Consider the following 7,531-nt stretch of genomic DNA (forward strand, 5'->3'; position numbering starts at 1 on the left):
AGGGTGACCCTATAGGACAGGGCAGATTTGCTGCACAGGGTTTCCTAGGAGCGCCTGGGGGATTCAAACTGCTGACCTTTGTTTAGCAGCCATAGCTCTTAATCACTGTGCCACAAGGATTTCTGGTGCCAACCTGGCTCTTGTCAATTACAAGGAAAAATTAAGAAATCCTTAGGAGCAGTCAGTAACTTGGGAAAGCCCTTAAATCGTTTTTCTAAAAACTAAGGGCAAAAGGCCACAGAAATAAACTCATCATACCCCAGGTGCTGGTCTGGCTTGAAAGAACCAAGAACAAAGGCCACATAAGGCAATTCTATACCTTTTACCTAAATTGAATCCCTGGTAGGAAAAGGGGCAGGAAGGCCTTGAAATTCTCAACCAAGCAGCAGGAGTTTGGGGAAAGGCTGTGTTTGCAGTGGCAGAGTGGATCATTAAGGGGCAATGAAGGCTGAAGTGCATCTTGAGAACCTGGTCTGGTGCAGGGGCTCAGGGGAAGGTGAATAGGAGATGCTCCAGGGTCAGGTCACATACAGACACTGTGGAAGCCAACTTTTTCTAGACTGGGTCAGCTTCTTGGAAACCCTGGTGGTGTAGTGGTTAAGTGGTACGGCTACTAACCAAGGGGTTGGCAGTTCAAATCCACCAGGAGCTCCTTGGAAACCTCGCGGGGCAGTTCTACTTTGTCCTATGAGTCGGAATCAACTTGACAGCACTGGGTTTGGTTTTTTTTGGTTTGGGTCCAAACGTCTCCTGAGCCTCTTGGATGGGCTTTCCACTAGCAGCTGCTACCTCAGGAGCTTAGTGGTTAAGAGGTACATCTGCTAGACAAAAGTTCGGCAGTTTGAATCCACCAGGCGCTCCTTGGAAACTCTACGGAGTAGTGCCACTCTGTCCTATGAGGGTCACTATGAGTCGGAATCAACTGAATGACAATGGTTTTTTTTTTTTAGCTTAGGAGCTGGGGCTGGGGGAATAGACTGAGCTGCAGATTGAGGCCAGCGACTATCCCTGAGCAGGGCCTGTGGAGCAGGGACTGGCACTGGTGTGTATTCGTTTCTCCAGGATAAGAGAGTCTTACAATTACGAAAGAAACAACTGTGTTTTTGACCCACTGCTAGGCTGAAAGAACAAGGAGTTGGGGACCTTTTTTCAACAAGTGCTTCCCGTTCTTTAAAGACACATGGCCTTACTGTCACAGAAGGAGAGAACATTGTATTTATTCCCCTCCTGGATTCCTCCTTTCAATACTGAGTCTCTGCTACTTCCTAGCATTGCTTAGATGGTGAGGGCAGGAGCACGTGACAGGGTTCAGGGAGTGCTAGGAGGAGACTATCCTGAGTTTGTGTGGCTACAAACCCAACGCCAACACCAGATGGTGCCAACAGAACATAATAGCACGTGCAGCTGAGATTTCAGTCTCAGTGGTCAGGTCCGAGTCCAGTGGTTCTATTGGGGAAGAATAGCATCTGTATCCAGATGGCCTGGACTCAACTCCCTGCTCTGCTCTTGCTGGCAATTTCCCTCTTGGTGCCTCAGTTTTCCCATCTGTGAAATGGTAAGGACATTAGGGCACTTACCTCTAGAGCAGATTTCTCAGCCTTAGCACTATTGACATTCTGGGCTGGTTAGATCCTTGTTGTGGGGGGCTGTCCCGTACATTGTGTGATGTTTAGCATCATCCCTGGCCTCTACCCACTATAAACCAGTAGCATTCTCCAGTTGTTACAAGCAAAAATGTCCCCAGATATTTCAAATGTCCCCTGGGGTTGAAATTACACCTGATTAAGAACGGCGCCCAGAGGTTCACTTGCTTGGGCCTTGCCGGAAGCCTAAAGGAAGTACTATACTGAGTCAGACATTTTTATACCTTGACGCTTGAAAACATCTTTTGCTTTGGTCCAAATAAGGGTTGTCTCCCCGCCCCCCACCCATATGTTTTGTCTTTAGACACTCTATCTTTTAAATACTGGCTGTGAAGTGTTTAAGAGTTATGGTGAACTACGGCTGCTAACCAAAATGTCGGCAGTGCAAATCCACCAGCTGCTCCTAAGTTAACTTTTGAACTTCATTCCTTCTTAGATATATCCTGAAATGTATCAAATTCAGTTCTTATAATTAGCATATTTTGAATTGGATGATACATGCTATTACACCTAGTAGAGTTCTGATTCCTTTAAGGCAGGGAATGTGTGTTCTCTATTCTGCTATCTGAATGACCTAATTCAATTTCTTTACTTTAATTCTCTGAACACATTGCTCCTCATCTATAAAGTGTGAATATGAATAATACTGTACTTGCATTGTATCTGTTCCTGCGTGGCTTAGTGCTTCATTCAATAAATATTTATTGCATACCCGCTACAAGTCAAGTACATGGCATTATATTATTTCAGGGATCAGATCAAATCAAATAGGAAATTCTTTCAAAACTTTGTACACTGTCTATATGTACTCTGTGCCTAAGAAGATTCACTGAGACAGTGCAAAACGAAGGAAAGCTGACAGCCTGCTGGAATTCTACAGACAGGAAATGGGCTAATGGAGTGACTTGGTGGCAAACATCTATTGTCCCCCAAGAAAAGGACCTTTTCCTGAGAAAAGTTCAGAGATCAGCAGAACTGTTGGAGGGACCTGCGAGCAGGGGTGAGATTGTATCTCATTGTACTTTTGATTTGCATCTCTCTTGTGGTTAATGAGAACTCTGGTGGCATAGTGGTTAAGAGCTATGGCTGCTGACCAAAGGGTCAGCAGTTCAAATCCACCATCCGCTCCTTGGAAACCCTGTGGGGCAGCTCTGCTCTGGCCTATACGGCTGCTGTGAGTCAGAAATGACTCAGGAGCACCTAAACAACAGTGGTTAATGGCAGAGAGTATCTTTGCATGTGTTTGTTGGCTCCTTAAGTGCCCTCCTAGGAGAAGTATGTGCTTTGTGCCTTTTGCCCATTTTTTAATTGAATTATTTGTCTTTTTGGTGTTGAGTTGTAGAGTTTTACATGCATTTTAGAAATTAGATCCTTATTGGATATGTTCTTTCCAAAGATTTTCTCCCTAGTCTGTAGATTGTCTTTTTACTCTTTTGATAAAGTCTTTTGATGAGCATGTTTAATTTTTGTGTGGTCCCAGTTAACCATTTTGTCTTCTGTTGTTTGTGTATTTGCAGTTGTGTTTGGTAATCTATCTGTAAAAAAAAATTAGGTTCCATAGTTTTGACTCTATGAACTTTATAACTGTAGCTTTAACATTTAGGTTTTTATCCATTTAAGTTAGTTTTTGTGTATAGTGTGAGGTATGGGTCCTGTTTCATTTTCCTTCATGTGGAAATCCAGTTTTGCCAGTCCCATTTGTTAAAGAGACTGTTTCTTTGCCATTGAATGGACTTTGACCCCTTGTAGAAAATCAGTTGTCCATACACATTCTCTGTTTAGTTAAATAATCAGACTCCGCTTTTGTTGCTTACAACCAAATAACCCGACCAATTTCTTTATGAAGTGCACAACCGTGTGGAGGAAGTGGATTGAGATATGCATTGAGGTGATTGGACAATTTTTATCTTTAAAAAACACAAAAACTGATTGCCTATTGAAGAAAAGCATATGTTTGTTACCTACTCAGCATAATTTTTAATGTCAAATGGAACTTGTAGGATTGTGAAGGGGCTTTCCAAATAAAAACTTCACAAATGAGCGTATGTGACCCTTATGAACTTTACAGCATGTGAGTGAGAGCAAACACATGATTTGCCTGTTATTGTTAGTTGCCATCAAGTCAGCTCCAACTCTTGGAAACCTTATGTATAATAGAATGAAATGTTGCCCAGTCCTGTGCCATCCTCAGGATTGTTGGTATGTTTGAACCCATTTTTGCAACTATTGTGTCAACCCATCCCGTTGGATGTTTCCTTTGTTTTCACTGGCCCTTTCCCAAATATGATGTCCTTTTCTAGCCATTCATCTTTCCTGATGACTTGTCCAAAGTAAGCTCAACAAAGTTTCACCATCCTTGCTTCTAAGGACTATTCTGCTTATATTTCTTCTAAGACTAATTTCTTTGTTCTTCTTGTAGTCCAGGGTGTATTCAGTATTCTTCTTTGTCTACCTTTTTCCTTGTCCAGCTTTCACACGCATATGAGGTGATTGAAAAGGTCATGGCTTGGGTCAGGTATACCTTGCACATCAAACTGACATCTTTGTTTTTTAAAACTTTAAAGAGAGCTTTTGAAGCAGATTTGTCCAATGCAATGTGTCACTTGATTTCTTGACTGCTGCTTCCATGGACATTGACTGTTGATCCAAGTAAGATGAAATCCCTGACAATGTCAATTTCTTCTCCATCTATCATGATGTTGTTTATCGATCCAGTTGTGAGGATTTTCATTTTCCTTATATTCAGGTGTAATCCAGGCTGAAGGTCTTTGACATTTATCGGTATTTCAAGTCATCTTCATTTTCAGCAAGCATGTTTCTGTCATCTGCATATCACAGGTTGTTAATGAGTCTTCAATTTTGGTGCCATACTCTTCTTCTTATAGTCTGGCTTGTCGTATTATTTGTGAAGGGGCTTTCCCTTAATTGAATAATTAAGATCAAAGGAGAAAATCTTGCCTCATACCTTTTCCAATTTTGAACCACACAGTATCCCCTTGTTCTGTTTGGACAACTGCTTCTTTTTTTCTGTGTGTGGTTTGTAGATTTTATTGCTATTCTTGAGATTATATTTAAAGAGCAATCTTTGACGTCCATATTAAGTTTGATTCTTAGAAGCTGCTCTAAGACGTGACTTGTGAAAATCAGACCAGAGTCTCTGAATTTATTCTTCTTGGTTTTTCTCATTTTCCTCTTTGTTTAGCTCCTGGCCACCTGTATAGTCACTTTGTTAGGCAACTTTCTTATCACACTTACTAGCGTGGATTCTGCTCTTCAAACTCCCATGTGTTTCTTTCTTCAGATTTTATCACTTCTTGAAGTTTGTTTCACCTTGGTCATGGTGCCTAAGATGTTGGTAGATCTAATGTTCCCCCAAAAAATCATCTGTTTGTAGGCTGTGGTACCCAGATGTACTTCTTCTTCTTTGGCAGCTCAGAATGTGTCCTCTTCTCTATGATGGCTTACAATCACATGTGGCTACCTGTTACCCTCTCCATTACACAGTCAGAATGAACAGGACCTTGTGCTTGTGGATGTCCACAGGATCTTGGATGTCTGGTGTTCCAATCTCTATGCTATGGACACCTTGGATTCTTTCTGTGAACCAAATGCCATAGACCACTTTTTTTGTGCTGACCTCCCAGAATTGAAACTAATCACTGAGGACACAACTGTGTATGAAATGCAAGCACTGGTCTCCACATTACTATTTATGTTTCCCTTCTCCCTCATTTTGGTTTTCTACACCTGCATTATGACAAACATCCTGAGAATGCTTTCTGCTACTGGCCACCAGAAGGCACTCTCCACTTGTTCACCTCACCTCATTGTAGTGTCCCTCTTCTATGGAACTGCTAATCTGACCTACCTATGGCCTGAATCCTACCAGTCACCTGGGAACAAGAAGCTAGTGTCATTGTCGTACACTGTCATCACCCCTATGCTAAACCCCATCATCTACAACCTGAAGAACAATGACTTCAAGGGGGCAATCAAAAGGACGTTCACTTGCAGAGTCGTGCAGAAGTTAGATATGCTCTGAGTCCCTGTATGTAGAGTGTTTACAAAAAAAGAGGGGCAACTGAACCCACTAACAAAAGCTTAGGGTGAGGGAGTAGAAGATCTGTTTTTATTTCATCAGTGTCACTGTGATGGGTATAGATCAGTGCATCAGCCACAGTTCTAGAAAAAACAGATGGTGCTGTCAAATTGAGATGATTGAGTGAGACTTTAGAAGGAGATATTTATAAATTGTGGGCAGGATCAGGGAATTACTACATAGTTTACACGAGAGAAATTCCATGCCTGTTTGCCCAAAGTGGCAGGAAGGACTATTAACTGGAACCTAGGGAATTTTACAGGTTAAAAAAAAAAAAAAAAGCCAATCAACAGGAGCTGTGTCTTTTCGTAGAGGAAGACATCTGCACAAGCCTTATTCTGCTCTGACCCTGTCAAATCTACTGCCGGTATCTATTCTTCACCAAACCAAGTATGAGACAGAGGGCAAGAATGCCTGTTGATGTAGTACGTAAAGGACAGCCTTCTGGAGCACAGAACAGGATGCAGAAGTGTAAAGAATAGTTATTGAAATACCAACAATAAAACACTATATATTCTACAGTCAATTTGCTTTAAAGGTGAATCATGTAAAATGTTTTTTCCTTTTTTTTAAATTTTTATTGTGCTTTAAGTGAAAGTTTACAAATCAAGTCAGTCTCTCATACAAAAACTTATATATACCTTGCTATATACTCCTAATTGCTCTCCCCCTAATGAGACAGCACACTCCTTCCCTCCACTCTCTATTTTCATGTCCATTCAGCCCTGAACAACTGCTTCTTGCTCCATTTACATGTTCCACATAAGTACAAATAAGTGTTCTGGAATTCCCATTGTTTTAATGTTATCCATAATTTGTTATGACCAACACAGTTGAATGCCTTTGCATAGTAGATAAGACACAGGTTAACATCTTTCTGATATCCTCTGCTTTAGGCCAAGATCCATCAGACATTAGCAATAATATCTCATTCCACGTTCTCTTCTGAACCTGGCTTGAAATCCTGACAACTCCCTGTCTACGTATGGTCACAGTCATTTTTGAATTATCGTCAGCAAAATTTTACTAGCATGTGATATTAATGATACTGATTTGCCTAGTAACACAAAATTATATTTAAAAAGACATGAAATAGGAAAAGCAGGTTAGCTCAGGCCATGAATTTTTTTTTTTTTTTGAAAGAAATCGATGGAAGCAAACAGATTCCTTTTACCAGTAGACTAATTCCCTCAAGCAGTGAGCTCTCATGAGCTAGTAGAGTCTGAGGGAAGCATTCCTAGTTACCACCATGATACTTGTCTCTAGATTTATGCTTTGATACCAAGCTGAGGAATTGAAAGTTGAGATCATCTAGTCCAGAGTGTAAATCTGAAACAACATCCCTTTGCAGTGGGTGTGTGGCCTGTGTGTGGTTGATGTAGACCTCATCACATTTCATTTTGGGTATTTCACATAGGAAGCTCTTTGTCATGGTTTTCTGTAGCCATTTCCTCTTTCATCTACCTAGACACGACTCATAAGCCCACATAGAATAAGCCTAATACCTCAAAATTTTCTCCAAATTTCTTCTTATAACAGAAGACATGTATCCTGCCTTTTGTCCCCCTCACAGAATCCGTATAATCTCATCACCCTGATTGTTCTCCTTTGTCTACTCTCCAGGTCACAAACGCGTAGTGAGGCATCATGTGTCTGTCCTGTTGTAGAATGCATCATCTGGGGTTCTTTGCCCTGTGGTTTCCAGTTGGGACTGACAAAAGGAAACATGGTATATGGATCATTGTGTGGAAGGAGAAAGAATTCAAGGCATTCCCTACCACCACTCCCT

At 41.3% G+C, this 7,531-nt stretch overlaps 1 pseudogene; it reads left to right on the plus strand.

The window, feature by feature from the left end:
* The first annotated feature begins 441 nt into the window (after positions 1-441).
* Positions 442-5,685, plus strand: LOC126067220 (olfactory receptor 10A7-like; annotated as a pseudogene).
* The last annotated feature ends 1,846 nt before the right edge of the window (positions 5,686-7,531 follow it).

This window comes from Elephas maximus, chromosome 1, assembly GCF_024166365.1.
Source record: "Elephas maximus indicus isolate mEleMax1 chromosome 1, mEleMax1 primary haplotype, whole genome shotgun sequence".
Taxonomy (NCBI): Eukaryota; Metazoa; Chordata; class Mammalia; order Proboscidea; family Elephantidae; genus Elephas; species Elephas maximus.